Genomic DNA, 15,729 nt, shown 5'->3' on the forward strand with positions numbered 1-15,729 from the left:
ATGAACGGTATGTTTTGTCTGTATAGCACACAAGAAACAATACTTTTCACTGTATCCCAATACATGTGACAATAATAAATCAAACAATACTTTTCACTGTATCCCAAAACATGTGACAATAATAAATCAAATCAAATCAAATGACATGGGTGTCGCTGGCTGGGCCCAGCATTTATTGCCCATCCCTAGTTGCCCCTTGAGAAGGTGGTGGTGAGCCACCACCTTCTCTTGTAGCCGCTGTGTTGATGTGGTGAGTCCATTTGAGTTTCTGGTTAATGGTAACCCTCAGGGTGTTGACAGTGGGGGGGATTCAGCAATGGTTACAACATTGAATGTCAAGGGGCGATGGTTAGAGTGTCTCTTATTGGTGATTTGCCCGGCATTTGTGTGGCACGAATGTTACTTCCCCTCATCACAGAAATCACAGAAATCACAGAAACCCTACAGCGCAGAAACAGGCCATTCGGCCCATCGAGTCTGCACCGACCACAATCCCACCCAGGCCCTACCCCTACACATTTACCCACTAATCCCTCTAACCTACACATCTCAGGACACTAAGGGGCAATTTACCATGGCCAATCAACCTAACCCGCACATCATCGAGTCCGGGTAAAGCCCAACATTGCCGAATATTTTCAAAAAACATATGGGGGTCCGTGCAGGGCTCAAATGCGGGAACCTTTTTACAAGGGGGAGGCCTTGTGGCATTATCACTGCACTATTAATCCAGAAGCTCAGCTAATGTTCTGGGGACCCGGGTTCGAATCCCACCACGGCAGATGGTGGAATTTGAATTCAATTAAACAAAATCTGGAATTAAGAATCTACTGATGACCATGAAACCATTGTCGAAAAAACCCATCTGGTTCCTTTAGGGACGGAAATCTGCCGTCCTTACCCGGTCTGGCCTACATGTGACTCCAGAGCCACAGCAATGTGGTTGACTCTCAACTGCCCTCGGGCAACTAGGGATGGGCAATAAATGACAATAAAAGCTTCATTAGTTTCTCATGCAAGTGGAGCAGATGATCAGGAGTTTAGCTCCCGATATCTAGTCTCGTGGGAGCAGGATCAAGGGCCATCAATATTTAAATGATGGTGGGGTGTCACAGTGGCAGCAATAGTGGGGCGAACGGGACTGGAGAATTCCAGCCCTGGTGAGAGTTTGGCCAAGTAAGCCACTTTCTAACAAAACCTAGGTGTCTCAATTCCATGCTCTGACAGAATACTGTCAAAACCATTCATTAATCACATACATGGGGTGGCATGGTGGCACAGTGCTTAGCTATTGCCTCACAGCGCCAGGGACCCGGGTTCAATTTCTGGCTCAGGTCGCTGTCTGTGCGGAGTCTGCACGTTCTCCCCCCATGTCTGCGTGAGTTTCCTCCGGGTGCTCCGGTTTCCTCCCACAGTCCGAAAGCCGTGCTGGCTCGGTGCTAAATTCTCCCTCAGTGTAACCCAAACATGAGTGTGGCGACGAGGGGATTTTCACAGTAACTTCATTGCAGTGTCAATGTAAGCCTACTTGTGACTAATAAACTTTAACTTTTACATCTGACTCCAGAGCCACAGCAATGTGGTTGACTTTCAACTGCCCTCGGGCAATGAGGGATGGGCAATAAATGCTGGCCAGCCCATGATGCCCATGTCCCACAGATGACTTAATTAAATGACTTAATGCATCTTTCTGTTGTTTTATAAGTGGAGTTGTATTGGTGGCTGTATTCACATTGATCGGTCGCCATGGGATCCAACGGGATAGGGCTGCTGGTTCTGGGAGGGCTAGTTTTGGGGGTGCTGCTGCTCTGGAAATGGAAGTGGGGGTCTCCATGTGTGGCAGAGTGTGGAAATTAAGTTGCAGCTTCTCTGGCGGGCGGCTCTATCAGCAAGTCAGACAAGGCTTCGTTGAAGGTTAGCAGTTGTGTATTCAGGAAAGAGACTAATCTAACCTTGTGTCGGTTTCACAAACACTCCCAGCCTTGGCTACAAGGAACTAAGAAAATTACAGCACAGGAACAGGCCCTTCGGCCCTCCAAACCTGCACCCACCATGCTGCCCGACTGAACTAAAACCTCCTACCCTTCCGGGGACCGTATCCCTCTATTCCCATCCTATTCATGTATTTGTCAAGATACCCCTTAAAACTCACTATTGTACTGCTTCCGCTACCTCCCTCGGCAGCGAGTTCCAGGCACCCACTGTGTAAAAAACATAGGATGAAACAAAGACAAGTTACCGTGACAAATACCAAAAGAAAAACAAGATATGGTGACATATTATGCTAATGAAGGAGACGGTTTTCATAGGATCCCTACAGTACAAAAGGAGTTCATTCGGCCCATCAAGTCTGTACCGACCGCATCCCATCCAGCCCCTATTCTCGTAACCCCATACATTTACCCTGCTAATCCCCCTGAAACTAGGGGCAATTTAGCATGGCCAATCCACCTAACCTGCACATCTTTGGACACTAAGGGTCAATTTAGCATGGCCAATCCACCTAACTTACACATCTTTGGACACGAAGGGGCAATTTAGCATGGTCAATCCACCCAACCTGCATATCTTTGGACACTAAGGGTCAATTTAGCATGGCCAATCCACCTAACCTACACATCTTTGGACACTAAAGTGCAATAATTTGTCTTGAATTCTCATTGTTGCGAAGTTGAGCAGAGTAATTGTAGATTGGTATTGGTATGTTAACGATAGAGGGTTGGCAGCAGGAGAAATACTTAATACAATTAATGTTACCAGAGAGGCAGTGCTGGGTAGACTAATGGGACTGAAGGTGGACAAGTCCCCGGGTCCGGATGGAATGCATCCCAGGGTATTGAAAGAAATGTCAGAGGTAATAGTGGATGCGTTAGTGATTATTTATCAAAACTCGTTGCGTTCTGGGGTAGTGCCGGTTGATTGGAAAACGGCTAATGTTACGCCGCTGTTTAAAAAAGGAAGGAGACAAAAGGCGGGTAACTATAGGCCGGTCAGCTTAACGTCTGTAGTAGGGAAAATGCTGGAATCCATTATTAAAGAAGAGATAGCAGGGCATCTGGATAGAAAAGGTTCGATCAATCAGACGCAGCTTGGATTCATGAGGGGAAAGTCGTGCTTGACGAACATGTTGGATTTTTATGAAGATGTGACTAGGGCGGTTGATGGAGGAGAACCGGTGGATGCGGTGTTTTTGGATTTCCAAAAGGCGTTTGATAAGGTGCCCCATAAAAGGCTGCTGAAGAAGATTAGGGCACACGGAGTTGGGGGTAGTGTGTTAAAGTGGATTGGGGACTGGCTATCCGACAGGAAGCAAAGAGTCGGAATAAATGGGTGTTTTTCCGGTTGGAGGAAGGTAACTAGTGGCGTGCCGCAGGGATCGGTACTCAGGCCGCAACTGTTTACCATTTATATAGATGATCTGGAGGAGGGGACGGAGTGTAGGGTAACGAAGTTTGCAGACGACACAAAGATAAGTGGAAAAGTGAATCGTGTGGAGGACGGAGAAGATCTGCAGAGAGATTTGGACAGGCTGAGTGAGTGGGCGAGGATATGGCAAATGGAGTATAACATTGAGAAATGCGAGGTTATACACTTGAGGAAATAATAACAAATGGGATTACTATCTCAATGGAAACAAATTAAAACATGCTACCGTGCAAAGGGACCTGGGGGTCCTTGTGCATGAGACGCAAAAGCCCAGTCTGCAGGTACAACAGGTGATCAAGAAGGCAAATGGGATGTTGGCCTATATCGCGAGGGGGATAGAATATAAAAGCAGGGATGTCTTGATGCACCTGTACAGGGCATTGGTGAGGCCGCAGCTGGAATACTGTGTGCAGTATTGGTCCCCTTATATGAGGAAGGATATATTGGCATTGGAGGGAGTGCAGAGAAGGTTCACCAGGTTGATACCGGAGATGAGGGGTTTGGATTATGAGGAGAGGCTGAGGAGATTGGGTTTGTACTCGTTGGAGTTTAGAAGGATGAGGGGGGATCTTATGGAGACTTATAAGATAATGCGGGGGCTGGATAGGGTGGAGGCGGAGAGATTCTTTCCACTTAGTAAGGAAGTTAAAACTAGAGGACACAGCCTCAAAATAAAGGGGGGTCGGTTTAAGACAGAGTTGAGGAGGAACTTCTTCTCCCAGAGGGTGGTGAATCTCTGGAATTCTCTGCCCACTGAGGTGGTGGAGGCTACCTCGCTGAATATGTTTAAAGCGCGGATGGATGGATTCCTGATCGGTAAGGGAATTAAGGGTTATGGGGATCAGGCGGGTAAGTGTGGTACTGATCCACGTCAGATCAGCCATGATCTTATTGAATGGCGGGGCAGGCTCGAGGGGCTAGATAGAACATAGAACATAGAACATTACAGCGCAGAACAGGCCCTTCGGCCCACGATGTTGCACCGACCAGTTAAAAAAAAACTGTGACCCTCCAACCTAAACCAATTTCTTTTCGTCCATGAACCTATCTACGGATCTCTTAAACGCCCCCAAACTAGGCGCATTTACAACTGATGCTGGCAGGGCATTCCAATCCCTCACCACCCTCTGGGTAAAGAACCTACCCCTGACATCGGTTCTATAACTACCCCCCCTCAATTTAAAGCCATGCCCCCTCGTGCTGGATTTCTCCATCAGAGGAAAAAGGCTATCACTATCCACCCTATCTAAACCTCTAATCAACTTATATGTTTCAATAAGATCCCCTCTTAGCCGCCGCCTTTCCAGCGAAAACAATCCCAAATCCCTCAGCCTCTCCTCATAGGATCTCCCCTCCATACCAGGCAACATCCTGGTAAACCTCCTCTGCACCCTCTCCAAAGCCTCCACATCCTTCCTGTAATGTGGGGACCAGAACTGCACACAGTACTCCAAGTGCGGCCGCACCAGAGTTGTGTACAGTTGCAACATAACGCTACGACTCCTAAATTCAATCCCCCTACCAATAAACGCCAAGACACCATATGCCTTCTTAACAACCTTATCTACTTGATTCCCAACTTTCAGGGATCTATGCACACATACACCTAGATCCCTCTGCTCCTCCACACTATTCAAAGTCCTCCCGTTAGCCCTATACTCAACACATCTGTTATTCCTACCAAAGTGAATTACCTCACACTTCTCCGCATTAAACTCCATCCGCCACCTCTCGGCCCAACTTTGCAACCTGTCTAAGTCTTCCTGCAAACTACGACACCCTTCCTCACTGTCTACCACACCACCGACTTTGGTGTCATCAGCAAATTTGCTAATCCACCCAACTATACCCTCATCCAGATCATTAATAAATATTACAAACAGCAGTGGCCCCAAAACAGATCCCTGAGGTACACCACTTGTAACCGCACTCCATGATGAATATTTACTATCAACCACCACCCTCTGTTTCCTATCCGCTAGCCAATTCCTGATCCAATTTCCTAGATCACCCCCAATCCCATACATCTGCATTTTCTGCAGAAGCCTACCATGGTGAACCTTATCAAACGCCTTACTAAAATCCATATATACCACGTCCACTGCCTTGCCCCCATCCACCTCCTTGGTCACTTTCTCAAAAAACTCAATAAGGTTAGTAAGGCACGACCTACCTGCCACAAAACCATGCTGACTATCACCTATCAATTCATTACTCTCCAAATAACTATAAATCCTATCCCTTATAATTTTTTCCAACATCTTGCCGACAACAGAAGTGAGACTCACCGGTCTATAATTCCCGGGGAAGTCTCTGTTCCCCTTCTTAAACAATGGGACAACATTCGCTAACCTCCAATCTTCTGGTACTATACCAGAGGCCAACGACGACCTGAAGATCAGAGCCAGAGGCTCTGCAATCACTTCTCTTGCCTCCCAGAGAATCCTTGGATAAATCCCATCCGGACCAGGGGATTTATCTATTTTCAGACCCTCCAGAATATCCTGCACATCCTCCTTATCAACTGTAATACTGTCTATTCTACTCCCTTGCAACCCAGTGTCCTCCTCAGCTATATTCATGTCCCCTTGCGTGAACACCGAAGAGAAATATTGGTTCAATGCTTCACCAATCTCCTCCGGTTCCACACATAACTTCCCTCTGCCATCTATAACTGGCCCTAAACTTGCCCTAACCAACCTTCTGTTCTTGACATACCTATAGAACGCCTTAGGATTCTCTTTAACCCTATCCGCCAAAGTCTTCTCATGTCCCCTTTTAGCCCTTCTAAGCTCGCTCTTCAACTCCCTCTTAGCCAATCTAAAGCTTTCTAGTGCACTACCCGAGTGCTCACGTCTCATCCGAACATAAGCCTCCTTTTTCTTTTTAACCAACAAAGAAACTTTTTTGGTGCACCACGGTTCCCTAGCCCTACCAATTCCTCCTTGCCTGACAGGGACATACCTATCACAGACTCGCAGTAGCTGCTCCTTGAAAAAACTCCACATGTCGGACGTTCCCAGTCCCTGTAATCTCCTAGTCCAACCTATGTTTCCTAATTCTCTCCTAATAGCCTCATAATTACCCTTCCCCCAGCTAAAACCACTGGCCCGAGGTTCATGCCTATCCCTTTCCATCACTAAGGTGAACGTAACCGAATTGTGGTCACTATCACCAAAATGCACACCAACTTCCAAGTCTAGCACCTGGTCTGGCTCATTTCCCAGCACCAGATCCAATATAGCCTCACCTCTAGTTGGCCTGTCTACATACTGAGTCAAAAAACCTTCCTGCACGCTTTGAACAAAAACTGACCCCTCTAACGAGCTAGAGCTATAACAATTCCAGTCAATATTAGTCAAGTTAAAATCCCCCATAACAATTGCCCTATTACTTTCACTCCTAAGCAGGATTGACTCCGCAATCCTTTCCTCAACCTCTCTAGAACTTTTAGGAGGTCTATAAAAGACTCCCAACAGGGTGACCTCTCCTCTCCTATTTCTAATCTCCGCCCATACTACCTCAACAGATAAGTCCTCATCAAACCTCCTCTCTGACACTGTGATACAATCTCTGACCAATAATGCTACCCCTCCCCCTCTTCTACCTCCTTCCCTACTTCGACTAAAACATTTGAACCCCGGGACCTGCAGCATCCATTCCTGCCCCTGCTCTATCCATGTCTCTGAAATAGCCACAACATCGAAGTCCCAGGTACTGATCCACGCTGCAAGTTCACCCACTTTATTGCGAATACTCCTGGCATTGAAGTATACACATTTCAAACCCTGCTCCACCCCACCTCTGCAATGCCGTGCATTGCAGTCCCCATCCATGCATCCCTCACTTTCAGCCCCACTACTCAGGATCCCTCCCCCCCCCGAATCAGTTTAAACCTCCCTGCATGGCCTTAGCAAATTTACCCCCCAGGATATTGGTCCCCTTCTGATTAAGGTGTAGACCATCCTTCTCATAGAGGTCACACCTTCCCCAGTACGAGCCCCAAATGCTTAAGTACCTGAACCCCTCCCTCCTGCACCATCCCCTCAGCCATGAATTCAAACCTTCCCTCTCCCTATTCCTCTCTAAACTATCCCGTGGTACAGGCAAGAGTCCAGAGATAACCACTCTGTCAGTCTTGGCCTTTAGTTTCCACCCCAACTCCATAAATCCCTGCCTAATATCCCCTTCCCCTATCCTCCCTATGTCGTGTGTCCCCACATGTACAATAACTTGTGGTTTATCTCCCTCCCCCCTAAGAGTCCTGAATACCCTGTCAGACACATCCCGGACCCCAGCCCCTGGTAGGCAACACACCAACCCTGAGTCCCTACCTTTAGTTCCGACCCTCCTATCTGTCCCCTTAATTGTGGAGTCCCCAATCACAAGGCCCAGTCTTTTACAGCCCCTAACCACCTGAGCTTTCTCACTCGGCTCACCCCCAGAGATCTGCTCTCTATGCTCAGTTGATTCCTCCTCAACTGTAGCCTCCAGCACCGAAAACCTATTATGGAGGGGAACCGCCCCAGATGGCCTACTCCTGCTCCTATTTCTTATGTTCTTATGTTCTTATGAAAACACACTGCATGGTTCATTTAAAAAGGTGATGCTGTTTCTGTGCTTAGAGTTAAAAAAAAATGCAAGTACAGACAGAGTGCCCAAAATGAAACATTAGTATCGAAAGGCCAAGCAGCAGGGTTACCAAGGCAACACACTTTCAGACTTTTGATTTTTTTTTTATTCTACCTGTCAATTTGAATTAGGCACTTAGATACCAAGAACCTATTAAATTTAAATCCGATGGTTTTGGCAACCTAGGACCAATCCTATTGTGGGGGATAGTCATATATCATCACAGGTATAAAAGGAAGGGGGCAGTGGGACAGAGGAGGAGAGTGAATGCCATCTGCCACAGCTCATAGCTCTTAGCTCAAGGCCTCATCTCGATACCAAGAAGTCATAGTCATAGAGGTTTACAGCATGGAAACAGGCCCTTTGGCCCAACATGTCCATGCCGTCCTTTTTTTAAAACCCCTAAACTAATCCCAATTGCCCACATTTGGCCCTTATCCCTCTATATCCATCTTACCCATGTAACTATCTGAATGCTTTTTAAAAGACAACATTGTACCCGCCTCTACTACTACCTCTGGCAGCTTGTTCCAGACACTCACCACCCTGTGTGTGAAAGAATTGCCCCTCTGGACACTTTTGTATCTCTCCCCTCTCACCTTAAACCTATGCCCTCTAGTTTTAGACTCCCCTACTTTTGGGAAAAGATATTGACTACCTAGCTGATCTGTGCCCCTCATTATTTTATAGACCTCTATAAGATCACCCCTCAGCCTCCTACGCTCCAGGGAAAAAAGTCCCAGTCTATCCAGCCTCTCCTTATAACCCAAACCATAAAGTCCCGGTAGCATCCTAGTAAATCTTTTCTGCACTCTTTCTAGTTTAATAGTATCCTTTCTATAATAGGGTGACCAGAACTGTACACAGTACTCCAAGTGTGGCCTTACCAATGTCTTGTACAACTTCAACAAGACGTCCCAATTCCTGTATTCAATTCCCAATTCCTGTATTCAAAGTCTCATAACACTAGGTTAAAGTCCAACAGTTTTATTTGGAACAGGTTTTATTGGGCACTCCAAATCGAGATAACCCATTGAATCTATCGGTGATTATTAAATATATTAATGGTGATTCATTCTGTATTTTGGTCCAGTGAGTCTATGGGTGATTATAAAATATATTAATATTAATTTATTCTCTATTTTCTTCCATTGAATCGAGCTGGCCACTCTATCACGTGATACCCAATGTCTCAAACTCTCTCCCTTCCCAACGGTGACCTCCCAGGGACTATTTCCGGGGCTCAGCCGCCCTCTTCTTCCCTTCCCAAGATGGCCACCACCGCCCACCTGGTGCGCTGATTCTCCCCCATCCCCCAACCCTCCGTCTGCATCCCACAGCCCCGGGCCCGCCACCCGCGTTGATGACGGTGGCCAGGAGAGGTTACGCAAGGCCGAGGCTTCAAACCGGGCCTGTGGACAAAAACCTCCTTAATCATCAATATCCACAGCTTATCCCAGAGAATAACAGATTATTAACACAGTTAAATTAAAATCTTAATTAGATATCAGCAACCTGACTTTTAAATAAAGATATCATTCGTATATCTATTTACAATTAATCTTAATCATCCATCTCTAATCTGTCTAAATATTTAATGATTGTCATTAATATATCTAGTTATCAATTGTAAATAATTATTTAGCACAAGCTATTTAAATATTTAAATCTATTATTAATCTAATTAGCAATTAATCTTATCACTGGATGTCAAATGGGCGTCATGGTGGCCCCGTGGTTAGCACTGCTGCCTCACAGCGCCAGCGACCCGGGTTCGATTCCCGGTCACTGTCTGTGTGGAGTCTGCACATTCTCCGCGTGTCTGCGTGGGTTTCCTCCAAATGCTCCGGTTTCCTCCCACAGTCCAAACGACATGCTGGTTAGATGCTAAATTCTCTCTCCGTGTACCCGAACAGGCGCCGGAGTGTGGCGACGAGGGGAATTTAACAGTAATTTCATTGCAGTGTTAATGTAAGCCTTACTTGTGACCAATCAATAAATAGACATAAACTGTTTAAATATTCAATTAGTCTATTCATATATCTTCATCAATTGGAATTAATTTTCTATCAGTAATCTGTTTAACTATTAAATAATCCAGCATTAATATATTTAATTATCAATTAATCTTCAGTTTCTATCACTAATCAGTTTAAGTATTTAATAAATCTATCATTAATATTCAATTGTCACTTAATCTTAGTTATCTCTCACTAATCAGCCTAAGTATTAAATACATCAACAATAAATATAGCTAATTGTCACTTAATCTTAATGATCTATCGCTAATCATTTAAATTATTAAATAATCCAGCATTAATGTATCTAATTGTCAATTAATCTTAGTTACCTGTCACTAATCTATTTAAATATTACACCATCTCAATATATCATTCATTCATCCAATTTTGAATTAATCTCTATCACTAATTCATGTGAATATTAAATAACCTCCGTAACCGATCAACAATATACCTAATTATTAATTAATCTTAAGCAATCACTAATCTGTTGATGCATTAAATGATTTCAGTGTATCAATTATATATTAATTAACTGAAGGTGGCATGGGGGCACGGTGGTTATCACTACTGCCTCACAGCGCCAGGGACCCAGGTTCAATTCCGGCCTCGGGTCACTGTCTGTGTGGAGTTTGCACATTCTCCCCGTGTCTGCTTGGGTTTCCTCCGGGTGCTCTGCTTTCTTCCCACAGTCCAAAGATGTGGGGGCGAGGTGCATTGGCCATGATAAATTGACCCGAGTGTCAGGGGGATTAGCAGGGTAAATATATGGGGTTCTGGGAATAGGGCCTGGGTGGGATTGTGGTCGGTGCAGACTCGATGGGCCGCATGGCCTCCTTCTGCACTGTAGGGATTCCATGAATTTATTTTATGATTCTGTGAATCAGTCTATACCTATTAGCATATCTATATATTATCAAAATTTAACATAACATTTGACAACATATTAAATCAATTTAACCATCTAAACTTGGGTTTCTGATGAGTCGGTACTGAGGGAGTGCCACAATCCATCATTAAAAGATTGAAAGCATTAATTAATCCCAATTAACCATCACTTATACATGCCTTAATTACCCTCCATCATTTGTCATTTGAAGACCTAATGATTTAAATACATGAATAGGATGGGAATAGAGGGATATGGTCCCCAGAAGGGTATGAGGTTTTAGTTCAGACAGGCAGCATGGTCGATAGAGGCTTGGAGGGCCGAAGGGCCTGTTCCTTTGCTGTAATTTTCTTTGTCCTTTGATTATTTAAGACACTAATCCATGCATTAATTAATCTCGATATTCATTGTTAATACATGTAATTATCAGATAATTTTGTTTATCTCATACCTTCCAATCTCGAATTGACAATTCATGCAAAGCTACTGTTTCAATTTTGAATCCATTCTCAAATCTCAAAGAATCAATACTCAATATCAGACGCAAATTTAAAGCAGAGTTCTTGTGGAATTAACTTCCAAAACAACTGCAAAATTTATTGTTCTTCATGTGGGGACAAACTGACAGGTCCTTAAATGCTTCGCTCATTCTCTCAATGACCCGAATCGAAGGTTGAAATGGGCTTCATACGTCCACTTGGTCAGGTAGCTCACCTTGTTCCTTGTTGCTGAAGATGAGGGAGTGAGGTGAGAGTTGTGAGGGGAGCCGAGTGGAACATGCCTTTCTGATTTGTCTGTGGCTCATTAGTTGAGGGAGAGGAGGGGGGAGGAATGAGGGGAGCTAAAGGTTCGCCCAGGCACGCTGGGCGGAGAGAAGCAGATGATGAGCAAGCGACAGGTGGGGATAGGGAATCCCTTGAGTATGACGAAGATAATGACTTGCCCGACCTCGTCATGGACATTGAGGATGATGTCTTGGACGATCGTGACAATGAGGATGTGGAAAGTGAGTATGAGCGCACGGAATTCCTGCCTGGGATTGGCTCCATTGTCCTTTCCCTCGCTCCCCTGCTCCAGGCACGTCCACCATTCCAGATCCCTGACATTCATTGATATCCCCAATTTCAATCACTCCAACATCGGTGGCCCAACCTCAGGAATCCCCTTCACTGAGAGAGTGCATCACTGTCAGAGGGTCAGTACTGAGGGAGTGCCGCACTGTCAGAGGGTCAGTACTGAGGGAGTGCTGTACTGTCAGAGGGTCAGTACTGAGGGAGTGCCGCACTGTCAGAAGGTCAGTACTGAGGGAGTGCTGCACTGTCAGAGTGTCAGTACTGAGGGAGTGCCGCACTGTCAGATGATCAGTGCTGAGGGAGTGCCGCACTGTCAGAAGGTCAGTACTGAGGGAGCGCTGCACTGTCGGAGGCTCGGTGCTGAGAGAGTGCCGCACTGTCAGAGGGTCAATACTGAGGGAGTGCCGCACCGTCAGAGGGTCAGTACTGAGGGAACGCTGCATTGTCAGAGGGTCAGTACTGAGGGAGTGCCGCACTGTCAGACGGTCAGTACTGAGGGAGTGCTGCACTGTCAGAGGGTAAGTATTGAGGGAGTGCCACACTGTCAGAAGGTCAGTGCTGAGGGAGTGCTGCACTGTCAGAGGGGCAGAACTGAGGGAGTCCTGCACTGTCAGAAGGTCAGTACTGAGGTGTGCCGCACTGTCAGAGGGTCAGTACTGAGGGAACGCTGCACTGTCAGAGGGTCAGTACTGAGTGAGTGCTGCACTGTCAGAGGGTCAGTACTGAGAGAGTGCCGCACTGTCAGAGGGTCAGGACTGAGGGAGTGCCGCACTGTCAGAGGATCAGTACTGAGGTGTGCCGCACTGTCAGAGGGTCAGTACTGAGGGAACACTGCACTGTCAGAGGGTCAGGACTGAGTGAGTGCTGCACTGTCAGAGGGTCAGTACTGAGTGAGTGCTGCACTGTCAGAGGGTCAGTACTGAGAGAGTGCCGCACTGTCAGAGGGTCAGGACTGAGGGAGTGCCGCACTGTCAGAGGATCAGTACTGAGGTGTGCCGCACTGTCAGAGGGTCAGTACTGAGGGAACACTGCACTGTCAGAGGGTCAGTACTGAGTGAGTGCTGCACTGTCAGAGGGTCAGTACTGAGAGAGTGCTGCACTGTCAGAGGGTCAGTACTGAGTCCATGAACCATGCCTCATCCCACTGACAGATCTCTCTCTCTCTCCCCCTCTCTCTCTTTCTCTCTGCAAGACGCGGGAGCCTCAGTGGGTTTGCAAATTACACGGGACAGTCTGCAGAACACGACGGAGGGCTTCCTGAAGCTCCAACAGCAGGCCAAGCTGAGGGAGCAGATGGATTGTACCCGTTTGAAAAACACCACTGAGCAGTGGCTGCAGCTGTTCTACGAGATGTACGGTGAGCATGTGACCAAGTTGCTGCTGATGAGGAAGAATGGGGGAGCGGAGAGGATGAGGCCCGTTCACCTCCCACCCATTTCTCCCCATTCCCCCCTTCAGATGCCGGTTGCACAGGGTCAGGAGGGGTTTGATGTTTCGGGATATCGAGTATAAGAGTAAGGACGTTATGTTCCCTCAGTACTGACCCTCTGACTGTGTGGCTCTCCCTCAGTACGGACCCTCTGACAGTGCAGTACTCCCTCAGTACTGACCCTCTGACAGTGCAGTACTCCCTCAGTACTGACCCTCTGACAGTGCAGTCCTCCCTCAGTACTGACCACCTGACTGTGCAGCATTCCCTCAGTACTGACCCTCTGACAGTGCAGCATTCCCTCAGCACTGACCCCCTGAATGTGTGGCACTCTCTCAGTACCGACCCTCTGACAGTGCAGCGCCCACTCAGTACTGACCCTCTGACAGTGCAGCATTCCCTCAGTACTGACCCTCTGACAGTGCAGCACTCCCTCAGTACTGACCCTCTGACAGTGCAGCACTCCCTCAGTACTGACCCTCTGACAGTGCAGCGCCCACTCAGTACTGACCCTCTGACAGTGCAGCATTCCCTCAGTACTGACCCTCTGACTGTGCGGCACTCCCTCAGCACTGACCCTCTGACAGTGCAGTGCTCCCTCAGCACTGACCCTCTGACAGTGCGGCACTCCCTCAGTACTGACCCTCTGACCCTGCGGCATTCCCTCAATACTGACCCTCTGACAGTGCGGCACTCCCTCAGTACTGACCCCCTGATAGTGCGGCACTCCCTCAGTACTGATCCCCTGACAGTGCGGCATTCCCTCAATACTGACCCTCTGACCCTGCGGCATTCCCTCAGTGAGGTAAGAACAGCGAGACGATCGGACAGAACCAAAAGTGCATCTTTATTGCAACCAATTAACAGGTGAACAACATGAGCAGACGCCGTGGAGATGAAGGAACTCACCATCGACACGCCGAGCCGGAGTGTAAACTGCGTGTCCCAGAGTCCGCGCTTTGCGAAGCGGCCGGGCCCCGGTGGACGGGCTGTCCATTTGCCAAGTGGCCCGGTTCCGTTAGACCGCCGCGCTCGCGCACCGGGCCCAGGGCGCGAGGGGGAGCTCAGAGATGGAGGCCGCTCTCTCCGGGTCTGGAAAAGCTCTCTCCAGCCTGAAAGTTCCCGGCTCACAATTGCCAGGCCGGGTAGAATCGGGAACGCGGATCCATCCCAGAGGATCACCCGGGGGATCCCTGTGGGGACCGGACATTGTCCGTCGCCCCTCTCTGCGTTGGGGTGACACCTCCCGCGATCATCGCCTCACTCCCTCTCCAGAAACAAGCGGAACGCAATCAACGTAACAACGGATGCAGCAAATCTCCCCCCCGCCTTACGCAGAGACGAAGGACACCAGGTGGAGCGGACGCCATCCCGACGCTGCCTCAGCGCAGCTGCATCATCCGCTGGAAGATCAGGTGGAGACGAATGGCGCTCCTCTCGCAGACGGCCGGGAACTTGGCGCCACAGACCTCGTCGTACCAGCGCCGCTGCCGCATCACTCCACAGTCCTCCGCCGCCCGGTGGGTCCGGTTCCAGGCGTTATCCGGCTGCCCTGCTGCCCACAACCTGCCGGGGGGAACAGGCGAAGAGGAAACCAGACTGGAGAGAGGGAGGGAGAGATGGAGACGGACAGGGACAGAGGGGGAGACAGACAGCTCCCACGTCCCCCCCCCACCCCTGGTCTGGCCCCCCACGTCCACCCATCTGGCCCCCGTGTCCCCCCACCTCCACCAATCTGGCCCCGCGTCCCTCCCGTCTGGCCCCCGCACCTCACTGTCTGGCCCCCGCACCCCACTGTCTGGCCTCCGCACACACTGTCCGGCCCCCGCACACACTGTCCGGCCCCCGCACCCACTGTCCGACCCCCGCACCCCACTGTCCGGCCCCCGCACCCCACTGTCCGGCCCCCGCACCCCACTGTCCGGCCCCCGCACCCCACTGTCCGGCCCCCGCACCCCACTGTCCGGCCCCCGCACCCCACTGTCCGGCCCCCGCACCCCACTGTCCGGCCCCCGCACCCCACTGTCCGGCCCCCGCACCCCACTGTCCGGCCCCCGCACCCCACTGTCCGGCCCCCGCACCCCACTGTCCGGCCCCCGCACCCCACTGTCCGGCCCCCGCACCCCACTGTCCGGCCCCCGCACCCCACTGTCCGGCCCCCGCACCCCACTGTCCGGCCCCCGCACCCCACTGTCCGGCCCCCGCACCCCACTGTCCGGCCCCCGCACCCCACTGTCCGGCCCCCGCACCCCACTGTCC

The 15,729-nt window shown here is 49.1% G+C and overlaps 1 protein-coding gene across 1 annotated transcript in view; it reads right to left on the reverse strand.

The window, feature by feature from the left end:
- Positions 1-15,300, reverse strand: part of LOC144487601 (equilibrative nucleobase transporter 1-like) — a gene marked incomplete at its 3' end in the record, with an annotated part of 75,406 nt that extends 60,106 nt beyond the window's left edge. Inside the window, exons 1-2 of the mRNA XM_078205686.1 lie at positions 14,380-15,300; positions 2,153-2,201 (exon numbers count right to left, since the gene is read on the reverse strand). The remainder of the gene's footprint in view (positions 1-2,152; positions 2,202-14,379) is intronic.
- Positions 15,301-15,729: the final 429 nt, after the last annotated feature.

Source organism: Mustelus asterias, unplaced genomic scaffold (assembly GCF_964213995.1).
Source record: "Mustelus asterias unplaced genomic scaffold, sMusAst1.hap1.1 HAP1_SCAFFOLD_914, whole genome shotgun sequence".
Classification (NCBI taxonomy): Eukaryota; Metazoa; Chordata; class Chondrichthyes; order Carcharhiniformes; family Triakidae; genus Mustelus; species Mustelus asterias.